We start from the raw sequence: 17203 nt of genomic DNA, 5'->3' as shown, positions 1-17203 counted from the left end.
GCTTTTGTAAATCCATGTTGACTTTGTCCGATCCTGTCACTGCTTTCCATCTGCTCTGCTATTACATCTTTTATAATAGACTCTAGCATTGTCCCCACTACCGATGTCAGGCTTACCGGTCTATAATTCCCCGCTTTTTCTCTACCACCTTTTTTGAACAGTGTGGTATCATTAGCTACCCTCCAATCCATGGGTACTGTTCCAGAGTCTATCGAGTTCTGGAAGATGACCAGCAATGCATCTATTATCTCTAGGGCCACTTCCTTAAGTACCCTGGGATGTAGGCCATCAGGCCCTGGGGATTTATCGGCCTTCAGTCCCATCAATTTTCCTAACACCATTTCCCTACAAATACTGATTTATTTCAGTTCCTCCCTCTCATTAGTCCCTATGTTCCCCGGCATCTCTGGGAGGTTATTTGTGTCCTCCTTTGTGAAGACAGAACCAAAGTATGTATTTAGTTGGTCTGCCATTTCCTTGTTTCCCATTAAAATTTCCCCTGATTCTGACTGTAAGGGACCTACGCTTGACTTCACCAATCTTTTTCTCTTCACATATCTATAAAAGCTTTTATAGTCAGTTTTTATGTTCCCAGCAAGCTTACTCTCATATTCTATTTTCCCTTCCTTAATTAATCCCTTTATCCTCCTTTGTTGACTCCTAAACTGCTCCCAATCCTCAGGATTATTGCTTTTTCTAGCCAATTTATATGTCCTCTCCTTGGATCTTATGCTATCCCTAATTTCCCTTGTTACCACGGTTGAGATTTATTTTTATGCCAAACTGGGATGAACAAATTCTGTAGCTCATCCATTCAGTCTTTGAATGTTTGCCATTGCCTATCCACCGTCAACCCTTTGAGTGCCATTCCCCAATCAATCATACCCAACTCGCTCCTCAGACCATCATAGTTTCCTTTATTTAAATTGAGGACCCTTGTCTCTGAGTCAACTACTTCATTCTCCATTTTAATAAAGAATTCGATCATATTATGATCGCTCCGACCCAAGGGGCCTCATACAACAAGATTGCTAATAAATCTCTTCTCGTTACATAATACCAAGTCTAAGATCGCCTGATCTCTGGTTGGTTCCTCGACATATTGGACCAGGAAACCATCCCGTAAACACGCCAGGAATACCTCCTCCACAGTATTGTTATTAATTTGGTTGGCCCAATCTATATATAGATTAAAGTCACCCATGATGACTGCTGCGCGCTTATTGCATGGTTCTTTAATTTCCCTTTTAATGCCATCCCCAACCTCTGCCTTACTGTTTGGAGGTCTATATACCACTCCCACTAATGTTTTTTTCCCCTTAGTATTTCTCAATGCTACCCATACAGATTCCACATCATCAGAGCTAATATCCTTCATTGCAATTGTATTAATCCCTTCTTTAACCAATAATGCTACCCCACCTCCCTTTCCTTTTTGCCTATCTTTCATGAATATCGAATACCCCTGGATGTTGAGTTCCCAGTCTTGGCCATGCTTGAGCCATTTTTCCGTAATCCCAACCAAATCATATTCGTTTACCTCTATTTGCACAGCCAATTCATCCACCTTATTGCAAATGCTCCTCGCATTAAGACACAAAGCCTTCACAACGTATTTGGCATTTACACACATGAAGTAGAGAGAACTTGGAGGAAGGTCAGCTGCAATTTTTCACACAGCAGCTGGTAAATAGTTTGGTTGATGTTGTCTGGTGCGGGAATATTGGCAATGACACCGAGAGCTCCATGTTCTTCTTGAAATAGCCCCAACTTTAACATCCCATGAATGAGAAGAGCGGGTCGAGGCGATCTCTGATCACACTCTCCCCATAAGGAGGGTGCCTCTGATCAGTATTTAACTGAAGTGTTAACCCGCTCAAGGCCAGGAATGGGGCTTGAACCCATGAGCTTCTCACTCAACAAGAGCCGAACTGACTCTGAATGAATCCAATGACTGTGTTTTTAATACAATTATTTGTAATACTGATTTATATTGAATATATTGTCTTTCTTCTCCCTCCACTTCCTCTGTTCCAAGTGCAGGTCTAACATCGTCACCACAGACATACACATCCTCCGCTCTGCTTCATTCTGGTGCTGCTCACCAACAGTCCCGCTGGAGGAGACCGCCTTATTCATCTCGCAATTGTTCATTTCCACATTCTAGTGTCCCTGGAACTGCCTGATAATGTAATGTCTTCCCATCTACTGCGTGTGTGTTTTTATAAATTTATCTCCCTCTTTTCTCTCCCCTGTTCTGAAAGCGCTGAACTTTTGGACCCATGGCTACGAGGGCACAAACGCCTTCTCCGAGAGAACCTAGACAGGGTCCATAGTAGGTAGCAGAAACACGCGAAAGCTGTTCTCATCTCACTGCCACACCTGTGCACCTTGCAGTGAGAGTCGGTGGCCAGTGATAGGAAGGAACATCCCTGCTCCTCCCGATCCTACAGCACTGGGACACTTGTAGTAGCGAATGGCCAATTCCGCACAGGCTTCCGTCTGAACCTGGGAATTGTGGGTGATATTTTCCTCCAGCTACAACAAGGTGTTGTTTTCTACAAGATCCACCAGTAATCTCCCATCACAGGATCGGTTTTTCTGATAGTTTTCTGATCCTGTTAATTATTGTGTTTAGTTTTATCCTGTTCCGTTATTTGTCTGACAACTTGTTGCTGCATTTACTGTAAACACTGTCTCCATCAGAAAGTTAGTCTCCATCTAAAATCAGTCTCTATAAATGGATGTAGTTGCAAAGCTTCTAATTTCAGACCGAACTCCAGCGGGTTGCTGCTTCTGTTGGAGCCTGGTGTATGATTTCTGTTTTGTAACCTTCCTTACAGTGAACTTAGTGACAATTGTAAACCTGTCCCGAGGAAGGTGCGGTCTCTCCAAATGTATCACCCGTTATCTGGTGTCCATGTCAGCGGCGGATTATCATTGACGTGATACTAAGGCGGATTCCCATTGCTCACGCTGCACAATTCCGTTTTTTATGGAACAGTAAAGTGTGTAATATCCACGCCATCCTGCTCTACGCAGTCACAGACTGTTCTGTCTGGTTCACAGTCACTTTCACCTTTGATCGATTTGTGGCCATTTGTTGCCAGAAGCTGAAAATAAAATATTGCACCGAGAAAACGGCGACTGTGGTTCTAGGAACAGTGAGTGTGCTGGTCTGTGTAAAGAATACTTTCTGGTACTTTATCTACACAAGTGAATATTTACTTTTTAAAATTCCCTGGTTTTGTTATGTAACAGAACGTTTTTAGTTTTCACATGTATGGGGTGCAATTTAAACTCTTCATTATATTTTAACCCCATTTATTCCATTCGTTTTGATTCTGCTACTTAATGCTTTAACCTTCAGACACATTTTAGCGTCGAGCAGAGCCCGCAGGAGACTCCGGGCCCACAGCAGTGGGGAGAGTCCCAGTGACCCAGAGATGGTAAAGTGAAAGAAATCCATCATTTTACTGTTTGGTATATCGGGGGATTTTATCCTGTTATGGGTAATGTTTTTGGTGAATTCCATATACTTTTGAATTAATTCAATGCATAATAACGCACCCATTGGCACTTCGGATATCCTACAAGAAATTGGATTCATGCTTCAACTGTTGAGTTCTTGCACAAACACTTGTATTTATGCCGTGACTCAGATTAAATTCAGAGAGCAGTTGAAGGATGTGGAGATATTTCCCATCACTCTAATTGCTAAATTAATGTAAAACAACGAGAAGAAATGAGAACTGTCCACATGGCCCCTGAAATACTAAACATAACTTATAAAATATTCCTGAAACACTTATTAAGTCAATGTTATTTTAAAGCACAGTCTAGGCTGACACTCCAGTGCAGTACTGATGGAGCGCTGCAGTACTGAGTTAGTGCTACACTGTGGGACCAGTAGTACTGAGGCAGTGCTGCAGTACTGACGGAGTACTGCACTGTCGGACCGGCAGTTCTGAGGCAGACTTGCACTGTCGGATAGGCAGTACTGAAGGAGTGCTGCACCATTGAACCAGCAGCACTGAGGGAGCCCTGCACTATCGGAGGTGCAGTACTGAGGGATCCCTGCACTGTCGGATAGGCAGTACTGAGGGTGCCCTTCACTGTCATATAGGCAGTACAGAGGGAGCGCTGCACTATCAGAGGGGCAGTACTGAGGGAGCGCTGCACTATCAGAGGGGCAGTACTGAGGGAGCGCTGCATTGTCAGAGGGTCAGTACTGAGGGAGCGCTGCACTGCCAGATAGGCAGTACTGAGGGAGCGCTGCATTGTCGGAGGGGCCTTAGAACATAAGAACATAAGAAAAAGGAGTAGCAGAATGCCAATTGGCCCATCGAGCCTGCTCTGCCATTCAATGAGATCATTGCTGATATTCTACCTCATCTCCACTTTCCTGCACTATCCCCACATCCCTTGAATCCCTTAATCTTGAAAAACCTATCGATCTCTGACTTGAATATATTTAAAGACTGAGGCTCCATATATCTCGGGGGAAGAGAATTCCAAAGATTCATCACTCTCTGAGTGAAGAAATTTCTCCGCATCTCAGTCCTAAATGGCCGATCCCTTATTCTGAGAGTGTTACCTTTGGTTCTCGACTCCCCAGCCAGGGGAAACATTCTCAATGCAAGCCCTGTAAGAATTTTGTATGTTTCAATGATATCACCTCTCATTCTTCTAAACTCTAGAGAATATGAGCCCTGTCTACTCAATCTCTCCTTATAGGATAATAACCCCCGTCCCAGGAACCAGTCTGGTGAGCCTTCATTGCACTCCCTCCATGGCAAGTATATCCTTCCTTAGGTAAGGAGTCTCAAACTGCACACAATACTCCAGGTGTGGTCTCACCAGGGCCCTATATAATTGCAGTAAGACGTCTTTACTCTTATACTCAAATCCAATGCCATAATGGCCAACATTCCATTTGCTTGCTGTACCTCCATGTTAACTTTCAGTGAATCGTGTACAAGGACACCTAGATCCCTCTTAACACCAACATTATCCAATCTCTCACCATTTAAAGAATACTCTGCTTTTCTATTTTTCCTGCCAAAGTGGATAACTTCACATTTCTCCACGTTATATTCCATTTGTCACGTTCTTGCCCATTCACTTAGCCTGTCTATATCCCCTTGAAGCCTCCTTGCATCCCCCTCACAATTTGTATTGCCACCCAGCTTAGTATCATCAGCAAACTTGGATATATTACATTTGGTCTCCTCACCCAAATCCTTGATGTAGATTGTGAATAGCTGACGCCCGAGCACTGATCCTTGCGGTACTCCACTAGTTACAGCCTGCCAGAAAGAAAATGACCCGTTTATTCCTACTCTCTGTTTTCTGTCCAGTAACCGATCCTCAATCCATGCTAGTATATTACCCCCAATCCCAGGAGCCCTAATTTTGTTTAATAACCTTTTGTAAGGCACCGTATGGAATGTCTTCTGAAAATCCAAATACACCACATCCACTGGTTCCCCCTTATCTATTCTGCTAGTTAAAACCTCAAACAACTCGAACAGATTTGTCAGAAACGATTTCCCTTTCATGAATCCATGTTGACTCTGCCCAAACCTATTCTTATTTTCTAAGTGCCCTGTTACAACGTCCTTAATAATAGAATCTAGCATTTCCCCTACTACTGATGTCCGGCTAACTGGCCTGTCGTTCCCCGTTTTCTCTCTCCCTCCTTTCTTAAATTGTGGGTTTGCATTTGCTACCTTTCAATCCACGAGAATCATTCAAGAGTCTATGGAATTTTGGAAAAACACAACCAATGCATCCACTATCTCTATAGCCACCTCTTTCAAAGCCCTCGGATGTAGGCCATCGGGTCCAGGAGATTTATTGGCTTTCAGTAGCATTAAATTCTCCAGCACTACCTTTTTTATTAATACTAATATCTTTCAGTTCTTACTTCTCAATAAGCCCTTGGTTGTTTATTATTTCCCGTAAAGTTTTTTGCATCATCTTCCGTGAAGACAGACACAAAATATGTATTTACTTTCTCTGCCATTTCCTTATTCCCCATTATAATTTCTCTTCTTACAGAGGGAGCACCGTGCTGTCAGACAGGCAGTGAACTGTCGGAGGAGCAATACTGAGGGCGCTCCAAACTGTCAGAGATGCAGTACTGAGGGAGCGCTGCACTGTCGGAGGGCCAGTACAAGGGGGTGCAGCACTGTCAGAGGGGCAGGAGTTATGGGGCACTGCACTTTCGGAGGGGCAGTACTGAGAGAGTGCTGCACTGTCAGTGTTTCAGTACTCAGTGAGCACTGCAGTGTAGGACGGGCAGTAATGAGGAAGAGCTGAACTGTCGGAGGGGAAGTATTTACGGAATGCTGCACTGTCGGCAGGGCATTACTGAGACATTGCTGCAATGTCAGAGGTTAAATATTGATGGAGCATTGCAGTGTCAGACGGGTAGTACTGAGGGAGAGCGGCGCTGTCGTAGCAGCAGTATTGAGGGAGAACTGCACTATCAGAGGGGCCGTACCGAGGTCATGCTGTACTTTCGGAGTGGCAATACTGAGGGAGTGATGCAGAGTTGGAGGGGCAATACAAAGGGAGTGCTGCACAGTCGGAGGGGCAGTACTAAAGGAGCGTTGCACTGTCGGTGGGGCAGTACAGACGGAGCACTGCACTGTTGGAGGGTCAGTACTGAGGGAGCGCTGCACTTCTGGTGGGTCAATACTAAGGGAGTGCTGCACAGTCGGAGGGGCAGTACTAAAGGAGCATTGCACTGTAGGTGGGGCGGGACTGATGGTGCGCTGCACTGTTGGAGGGGCAGTACTGAGGGAGTGCTGCACTGTCGGAGGGGCAGTACTGAGAGAGCACTGCACTGTCAGCTGGGCATTACTGAGAGATTGCTGCATTGCCAGAGGGTAAATATTGATGGAGCACTGCAGAGTCGGCGGGCAGTACTGAGGGAGAGCGGCGCTGTCATAGCGGCAGTATTGATGGAGTGCTGCACTATCGGAGTGTCAGTACTGAGGGAGCACTGCGCTGTCAGAGCGTAAGTGCTGAGGGAGGACTGCACAGTCGGAGGGAGAGTACTGAGGGAGCACTGTGCAGTCAGAGGCTCTGTACTGAGGGAACGCTGCTCTGTTGGATCATCAGTACTGAGGGAGCGCCACATTGTCAGGGCGTCAGCACTGCGGGAGCGCTGCACTATAGGATGGGCAGTACTGAGAGAGTACTGAACTATTGGAGGGTCAGTACTGAGGGAGCGCTGCACAGTTGAAGGGGCAGTACTGAGGGTGCACTGCACTGTCGAATGGGTAATACTGAGGGAGTGCTGCAATGTCGGAAAGGCAGTACTGTGGAATCGCTGCACTGTTGGAAGGTCAGCACTGAGGGAGCGCTGCACTGTCGAAGGGGCAGTACTATGGGAGTGCTGCGTTGTTGGAGGGATGGGACTGATGGTGCTCTGCACTGTCGGAGGGGCAGTACTGAGGGAGTGCTGCACTGTCGGAGTGGCAGTACTGAGAGAGCACTGCACTGTCAGATGGGCATTACTGAGAGATTGCTGCATTGTCAGAAGGTAAATATTGATGGAGCACTGCAGTGTCGGACGGGCAGTACTCAGGGAGAGCGGTGCTATCGTAGCAGCAGTATTGAAGGAGCGCTGCACTATCAGAGGGGCCGTACCGAGGGAGTGCTGTGCTGTCGGAGGTGCAATACTGAGGGAGTGCTGCACAGACGGAGGGGCAATACCAAGGGAGTGCTGCACAGTCAGAGGGGCAGTACTAAAGGAGCGTTTCACTGTAGGTGTGGCAGTACTGAGGGAGCACTGCACTGTCGGTGTGTCAGCACTGAGGGAGCACTGCACAGTCGGAGGGACAGTACTTAGGGTGTGCTGCACTATCGGAGGCTCTATACTGAGGGAGTGCTGCTCTATCGGAGCGTCAGTACTCAGGGAGTACTGCACAGTCGGAATGACAGTGCTGAGGGAGCACTGCACAGTCGGAGGCTCTGCACTGAGGGAACGCTGCTCTGTCAGAGCGACTGTATTGAGGGACTGCTGCTTTGTTGGAGGGTCAGTACTCTGGGAGCGCTGCACTATAGGATGGGCAGTACTGAGAGAGCACTGAACTGTTGGAAGGTCAGTACTGAGGGAACGCTGCACTGTCAAAGCAGCAGTACTGAGGGAGTGCTGCATTGTTGAATGGGCAAAACTGAGGGAGTGCTGCACTGTCGGAGAGGCAGTACTGAGGAAGTGCTGCACTGTTCGAGGGTCAGTACTGTGGGAGCGCTGCACTGCCAGAGAGGTAGCACTGAGGGAGCACTGCACTGTCGGAGGGGCAGTACTGAGGGAGTGCTGCACTGTCGGAGGGGCAGTACTGAGAGAGCACTGCACTGTCAGCTGGGCATTACTGAGAGATTGCTGCATTGTCAGAGGGTAAATATTGATGGAGCACTGCAGTGTCGGCGGGCAGTACTGAGGGAGAGCGGCACTGTCATAGCGGCAGTATTGAGGGAGCGCTGCACTATCAGTGTGGCCATACCGAGGAGGTGCCGTACTGTCGGAGGGGCAATACTGAGGGAGTTCTGCACAGTCGGAGGGGCAATACAAAGGGAGTGCTGCACAGTTGGAGGGGCAGTCCTAAAGGAGCGTTTCACTGTAGGTGGGACAGTACTGAGGGAGCACTGCACAGTCAGAGGGACAGTACTGAGAGTGTGCTGCACTATTGGAGGCTCTGTACTGAGGGAGTGCTGCTCTGTCGGAGCGTGAGTAATCAAGGAGCACTTCCCAGTCAGAGGGAAAGTACTGAGGGAGCGCTGCACAGTCGGAGGCTCTGTACTGAGGGATCACTGCTCTGTTGGTGCGTCAGTACTGAGGGAGCACCGCATTGTCAGAGGGTCTGTACTCCGGGTGCACTGCACTATAGGATGGGCAGTACTGAGAGAGCACTGAACTATTGGCGGGTCAGTTCTGAGGGAACGCTGCACTGTCGAAGGAGCAGTACTGAGAGAGCGCTGCACTGTCGAATGGGCAATACTGAGGGAGTGCTGCACTGTCAGAGAGGCAGTACTGAGGAAGCGCTGCATTGTTGGAGGGTCAGTACTGAGGGAGCACTGCACTGTTGAAGGGGCAGTGCTGAGGGAGCGCTGCAATCTCGAATGGGTAATACTAAGGGAGTGCTGTACTGTCGGAGAGGCACTGAGGGAGCGCTGCACTGTCAGAGGGGCAGTACTATGGGAGTGCTGCACTGTCGGAGGGGCGGGACTGAGGGTGCGCTGCAATGTCTGAGGGGCAGTACTGAGAGATTGCTGCATTGTGAGAGGGTAAATATTGATGGGGCACTGCGGTGTCGGCGGGCAGTACTGAGTCAGAGCGGTGCTGTCATAGCAGCAGTACTGAGGGAGTGCTGCACTATCAGAGGGGGCGTCCTGAGGGAGTGCTGTACTGTCGGAGGGGCAATACTGAGGGCGTGCTGCACAGTCGTAGGTTCAGTACTAAAGGAGCGTTGCACTTTCTTTGGGGCAGTATAGGGGAAGCACTGCCCTGTAGGTGGGGCATTACAGAGTGAGCACAGAGTGTCAGTACTGAAAGAACACTGCACAGTCAGAGGCTCTCTACTGAGGGTGTGCTGCTCTGTTGGATCGTCAGTACTGTGGGAGCACTGCATTGTCGGAGGGTCAGCACTCCGGGAGCGCTGCACTGTAGGATGGGCAGTATTGAGAGAGCACTGAACTGTTGGTGGGTCAGTACTGAGGGAGGGCTGCACTGTCGAAGGGGCAGTACTGAGGGAGCACTGCACTGTCGAATGGGCAATACTGAGGGAGTGCTGCACTATCGGAGAGGCAGTACTGAGGAAGCGCTGCACTGTTGGAGGGTCAGTACTGATGGAGCACTGCACTGTCGACGGGGTAGCACTGAGGGTGCGCTGAGGGAGTGCTGTACTGCCGGAGGGGCAGTACTGAGAGAGCACTGCACTGTCAGATGGGCATTATTGTGAGACTGCTGCACTGTCAGAGGGTAAATATTGATGGAGCGCTGCAGTGTCGGCGGGCAGTACTGAGGGAGAGTGACGCTGTCATAGTGGCAGTATTGAGGGAGCGCTGCACTATCAGAGTGGCTGTACCGAGGAAGTGCTGCACTGTCGGAGGTGGAATACTGAGGGAGTGCTGCACAGTCAGAGGGTCAATATAAAGGGAGTGCTGCACAGTCAGAGGGGCAGTACTAAAGGAGCGTTTCACTGTAGGTGGGGCAGTACTGAGGGAGCGCTGCACAGTCAGAGGCTCTGTACTGAGGGACCACTGCTCTGTCGGTGCATCAGTACTGAGGGAGCACTGCATTGTCAGGGGGTCAGTACTCCAGGAGCACTGCACTATAGGATGGGCAGTACTGAGAGAGCACTGGACTATTGGTGGGTCAGTACTGAGGGAACGCTGCACTGTCGAATGGGCAGTACTGAGGGAGCGCTGCACTGTCGAATGGGCAATACTGAGGGAGTGCTGCACTGTCGGAGAGGCAGTACTGAGGAAGCACTGCACTTTCGGAGGTGCAGTACTGAGGGTGTACTGCACTGTTGGAGGGGCAGTACTGAGAGAGCGTTGCACTGTCCGATGGGCAGTACCGAGAGAGTGCTGCACTGTCAGAGGGTCAGTACTGAGAGAGCACTGCACTGTCAGATGGGCAATACTGAGGGAGCGCTGCACTGTTAGAGAGGCAGTACTGAGGGATCGCTGCACTGTCGAAGTGGCAGTAATGAGGGACTGTTGCGCTTTCTGAAGGATGGGGGACTGTTGCGCTTTCTGAAGGATGGGACTGAGGAAAGGGAAACAAGGATAAAAGCAAAAGACAGGAAGGAGAAAAACAAAAGTGGCAGACAGAGAACTCAAGGGTTTAACTCAAACATGGCCACAGTAAATCTAAAAGATCTAGGAGAGTTTAAAAAACAAGCCTGAAGGCTTTGTGTCTTAATACAAGGAGCATTCGTAATAAGGTGGATGAATTAGCTGTGCAAATAGAGGTAAACAAATATGTTATGATTGGGATTACAGAAACATGGCTCCAGGATGGCCAAGGCTGGGAACACAACATCCAGGGGTATTAAATAATCAGGAAAGATAGGCAAGAAGGAAAAGGAGGTGGGGTAGCATTGCTGGTTAAAGAGGGGATTAACACAATTGCAAGGAAGGATATTAGCTCTGACGATGTGGAATCTGTATGGGTAGAACTGAGAAATACCAAGGGGCAGAAAACGTTAGGTGCATTTGGATTTTCAAAAGGGCTTCGATAAGGTCCTGCATAAGAGATTAGTGTGTAAAATTAAGGCACATAGGATTAGGGGCAAGGTATTGACTTGGCTAGAGAACTGCTTGGCAGACAGAAAGCAAAGACGTGGAATAAACGGCTCTTTTTCCGAGTGGCAGACAGTGACTAGTGGGGTACCGCAGGGATCGGTCCTTGGGCCCCAGCTATTTCACAATATATATTAATGATCTAGACAAGTGATCTGGATGTAATATCTCCAAATTTGCAGACGGCGCAAAGCTGGGTGGGCGTGTGTGCTTTGAGGAGGATGGTGAGGAGCTCCAGGATGATTTGGACAGGTTGGGTGATTGGGCAAAAGCATGGCAGATGCAATATAACGTGGATAAATGCGAGGTTATCCACTTTGGTGGGAAAAACAGGAAGGCAAATAATTCAATTATTGATTACATTTTCAGGAAAAAATTAAGTCATGGTCTTCGATCCTCACCACAACCTCCATACCGTCATCACCAACTCCACTTCCCTCCCTGGACACAGACTCCATTCCCATGCCTAGATACTGTCTCAGGCAATTCGCAAGGGCGGTTTATAATTCTACACCCAATTGATTATTTTTTGCAATGTATTCTTGCGATGTGGGTGACTGGCTCCATTTATTGTCCAACCCTACCTGAACTGAGAATCTTGTGGTGAGAAGTAATTTTTCTGCTGATGGTGCTCCCACCTGGTGTTAGCTAGGGAATTCTATGCACTGACTGAGCACTGACGAAGGGACATGGATATATGTCCAAGGCAGGATTTTATGTTGGACCTGAAGCTTCTCACGACAGTACTGCTCTTCTCCTCGCTGTAAGGGACACAGGGGAGGGAGGTGCTGTTAAAGAAACCTCAGCTAGTTGCCACAGTGCATTCTGTGCGCCGGACTTTCTGCAGCCACAGTGCTGGAGGGGGTGGATATTGAGTCTAGTGGACACGGACACCGATCAAACATACTGCTCTGTCCTGGATTGTATTGAGCTTCTTTTATGATGTTGTGATGCCATCCAGCTGAGTATTCTATCATAATTCTCACCTGAGGCTTCTGGGTGTTTGATAGTCTTTGGGGATCATGCGGTGAGTCACTAGGCACATAGTTTTGCTCTGATTCCCCTGTTGTGGGACCACACAGCCTGCTGATGTTTTTTTTAGCATTCAGGTATCCGTGTGTGATACTTTCACAAGGTTTGTATCTCACTCTAAGCTGTGCCTGGTTCTGGTTTTGGCACCTCCCTCCACACTGCACACTGAACTACGATTGGTCTCATGGCTCGGTTCTGACGAAAGGTCATCGACCTGAAACGTTAACTTTATCCTTCTCCCTCCAGAGATGCTGCCTGACCTGGTGAGCGGTTGCAGCATTTTCTGTTTTTACTTTTGATTTCCTGGCATGATGGTGATAATGGAGTGAGGGATGTGTCAGGCCATTAGATTATAGATTTTGGTGGTTCACTATTCTATTGTTTGTGGTCCAGAGCACGCGGTGGTGGTCCATTTTGGGGTCAATATTCAGATCCACTGACCTCTGTGAAGGCCCATTTTGAGGTCACTGATCAGTCCCTCTGACCCTGGATGCTTCACCACAGCACTTGATGGAGGAGGTTCACACGGTGGTGATGAGATGTTGTTTTCTCAAGGATTCTATAGCCATTTTTTCTACTAATTCTATAGTGGACAATCGTGCCTGCGACAAGCATTTTGGTGAAGATAAGGTCAAATGGGTTACTGCCTTGTGCCAGTTGCCTCACCACATATCACAGGCCCAATGTAGCAGCTGTGACCTTCAGGACTAGCTCAGCTCAGCCAGTAGTGACACCCCTGTGTCACTCTTGGTGTTGGACATGGAAATTCGCAACCAGAGTGCATTCTGGAAAATTGCTACTCTGAGAGAATCTTCCAAGTTAAGTTCATCAGCTATGGGGACGGTAGGTAATGCTTGGCAGCAGGTATCTATGACCTTTATTGACCTGAATACTTGAGACATCATGAGCTCCACAGCTGCTGCTGAGGAATCCCAGGGGATTCCCACCCGGCAGTATATAACTGTGCCCCATCACTACACCAAGTGCCGCTCCCCACTCACCACCAACCGTGGAGCATTGGCTCCTAGGGCATTAATCCTCAAATTAAAACTCTTCATTCTTCTGCTTAAATGCCTTCAGGGTCTTGCTGATCCTTCTCTCTGTAACTAGATCCAGCCCTGCAACACCTGCACCCACCGCGAACTCTCCACTCCTGTAACTTCATTCAACCTCTCAATGCACTCCACCTGCCTGCCCGTGTCTCCAGTCTCTTGTCCACCCTCCTCTCCCTTCACTCCACTTGCGGTGGTCAGGAATCCAGTCGCTGATTTCTCACGTGATGGAATTTATCCCCTAAAACCTTCCTTCTCTCCACCTGCCTCTCTTCCTATAAGGCTCTGCATAAAACCCAATTTATTGGTCAATCCTCCTAATGTCTCCATCTTTGGCTTGGCGTCCAATTCTATTTTTGATTCACCCATGTTAAAGCCGCTCTATAATGCAAGTTGTTGTGAAATTATAACTGACTGAACCATTATTTATATCAATTATTTGCAGTGTTAGATTATTTAAAAAACTTCCACTCTTCCACACTTGAAATTTTTATCACTGTCATTGTTTATGGTTCCACCGGTGACCTCTGGCTCACTGAGTCCCATCCACTGGTTCATTCAGTCCTGACCCAGCACCCACACGTCCCATCCAAAGGATCATTCAGTCCTGACCCAACTCCCACATGTCCCATCCACTGGTTCATTCAATCCCTGACACAACACCCACACGTCCCATCCACTGGTTCATTCTATTCTGACCCAACACCCACACATCACATCCACTAGTTCATTCAGTCCTGACCCAACACCCACACATCCCATCCACTTGTTGATTGTCCCAGTGCTTTCCAGACTGCCACTGGGGGCGCTGTGCACTGTCCAGTGCTCCTGGCTATCCCACAGTGTCCCGCTGGAATTCACTGTGTATTCATGCTTTTTTAAAATGTATTATTGAATTTTCCTAGCCTCTAATAGAGATGCTGTCTGTTACTGGGATACAGTGGAATGGTTTCCTTCTGTAAGTGCCACTCTTCAAAAGCCGTTCATTCGATGTAAAGGGCTTTGGGAAACAAGTCTTTGTTGTTTCTTTCAAAATCAGGCCTCTGATGTTCCACCGAGGTGGACCTTTAAAACGGTGACCGATTTACCTTCGGGTGGATAAACAGCCCAGCCCAAATATGCCTATCCAATATTGACACATATGCAGTTTCCAGCAGGGTTACATGAGAGTGATCCGGACTAGCAACCCTAGGTTATTGTCGCTCCTAACCCAAGGTCATTGAGGCCATTGTAGATTCCAACTGCCAGCCCCGTCCAGGTGGGGAATTGGAGCTGGTTTCCTGCTACACCAGGGCGGTGTTTTACTATAAACCCTCTCTCCAGCAGAAAGTACTGTCACTGGTAAAGTCATTAGGTTCTGTCCCTGGATTCAATAATAACGCTGTTCATTTCACCCTGAATTCTATCATTGCTGCTGTTGCTCTCAGTCTGAAGTATAAGTTCCCTGTTTTTCTCTTCCTTACAGTGAACTTAGTGACGATTGTGATCCTGTCTCAAGGAAGGTGCGGTCTCTCCAAAAGTGTCACCTGTTACCTGGTGTCCATGGCCGCGGCGGATCTACTGGTCGTTATCACTGATCTCATATCCAGGCAGATTCCTTATCTTTATCGGGATCAGTTTCGGTTTCTGTGGAAGATTAAAATATGTAATATCCACGCCATCCTGCTTTACACAGTCACAGACTGTTCTGTTTGGTTCACGGTCACTGTCACCTTTGGTCGATTTGTGGCCATTTGTTGCCAAAAGCTGAAAATACAATATTGCACCGAGAAAACGGCGGCTGTGGTTATAGGAACAGTGAGTGTGCTGTTCTGTGTAAAGAACGCTTTCTGGTACTTTCTGTATGGAGGTGGATATCAGTTTTCCAATTCTCACTCGTTTTGTTATTGTAAGATGGGAAGTTGCCGAATCTCCAGTCTGGCCAGCAATTGAATTCCTTCATATATTTTAACCCCATTTATTCCATTTGCTCTGATTCTGCTGCTCAATGCTTTAACCGTCAGACACGTTTTAGTGTCGAGCAGAGTCCGCAGGAGACTCCGGGCCCACAGCAGTGGGGAGAATCCCGGTGACCCAGAGATGGAGAAGCGAAGGAAATCCATCATTTTAGTGTTTGTTATATCCGGGAATTTTATCCTGTTATAGGCAGTGTTTCTGTTTTATTCTGTGTGTAACCGGTTGTATCAGTTAGACTTTATTCCTGGTGCTCTACCTCAATATGTACAGGAACTCGGATTTGTGCTTCAGCTCCTGAGTTGCTGCACCAATACATGTATTTATGCCGTGACCCAGACTAAATTCAGAGAGGAGTTGAAGAATGTGGCGAAATATCCCTTTACTGTAATTGTTAAATTCATTAAATAATGAGAATATTTTGCACCATCACAACGTGTTGGTCTGGTGTACTGCCCAGTCCCCTCATCTCTGTGAGACACACACAGTGAGGCCGGCTTTCATCTTTCACCACCCGGAATCAGCGCCTGACAGGCATGGTGGAGGTGGGGAGCCTGTGGAGATCAGGCCCGCTGGATTCCTGCTGGTTTTTAGCCCCACTAAGTCATCTGGTGCGGCCTGGGGCGGGTTTATGAAGCTGTCGGCAGCCAGGCTCGAGTTTCATGTGTTTACCAAAAGGGGGCGGCGCGGGGAAGGTCGCTCTGTCAGTTTTCAGTCCACGGGCTGACGGGCCGCTCCGTCCCCAGCATCCCCAGGGAAACCTCGGGAAATGGGACCAACCTACAGCCGGGGAGGGAGGCTTTAAAAGGCTCAAATGTCAGCACAGCGAGAGCGGGGACAACGACCAAGAGCGGCGGGAGAAAAGGAGAGACTTCACAGAACAGCAGCTCGGTGTTTGGATGGTGAGTATTACCGTTTGTTGCTCCGGCAGTGGTTTAAACCAAGTGCTTGGAAACTATTGCTATTACTTTATTAAATCAAGAACTTAAACTAGATAATCTAATTGTTAATAAAATAAAAATATCGAGTGAATAAAAACTTTAACTAATGAAATATATAAAACAAGGTTAGAATGTGATGGCAGGTCAGGTAGTGTGTGGTAACTGCAGCCTGTGGGAGTTGGTGGAGACCACTGAGATCCGGGAAACCACATTTGTAGTAAGTGTCTGCAACGCGAGGAACTTCGGCTCAGTGTTGTTGAGCTGGATTCCGAGCTGCAGACATTGCAATTAGAGAGGGGGAGAGTTATCTGGGCATTCGATCCAGGTGGCAGTCACACCCTTAGATTAGGTCGTAGTTTAGGTTTGGTCAGGAACAGGAGGATGTGACTGCGAGACAGGCAGGAATGGGGTCGCAGGATGTAGCCATGGAGGAGCCTCAGCCTTTGACCTTGACAACAGGTACGAGGTACTTGCTACCTGAATGGATGAGGACAAAGACTGCAGCGTAGAAGGACAATTTGACCATGGCACCTTCGTACAGGAGGCCATTCCAGTGGGGCGAATCAAAAGGAAAGTGGTAGTGTTACTGGTTAGTATAGTAATGGGGAAAATACGGCGCTCGGCAGCCACGGCCGAGTCCCAAAGAATGTGTAGCCGGCCCGGAGCCAGGGTTAAGGATATCTCCTCGTGGCTGGAAAAGAACTTACAGCATGAGAGGGAGGGTCCAGTTGTCATGGTTCACGTAGGAATCAACGACATAGGCAGAACTCAGAATGAGAGTCTGCTGAGGGAGTTTGAGGAGCTAGGACCCAAATTAATAAGCCAAACCGCAAACGTAATAGTCTTTGGATTACTACCAGAGCCACACACAAACTGGCATACCATAGACCAAATTAGAGAGTT

This window comes from Somniosus microcephalus, chromosome 4 (genome assembly GCF_052327205.1).
Source record: "Somniosus microcephalus isolate GS21.2 chromosome 4, FLI_Smic_1.0, whole genome shotgun sequence".
Lineage (NCBI taxonomy): Eukaryota > Metazoa > Chordata > Chondrichthyes > Squaliformes > Somniosidae > Somniosus > Somniosus microcephalus.
The sequence above is the reverse complement of the archived record's forward strand: the minus strand, read 5'-3'. Positions refer to the sequence as shown.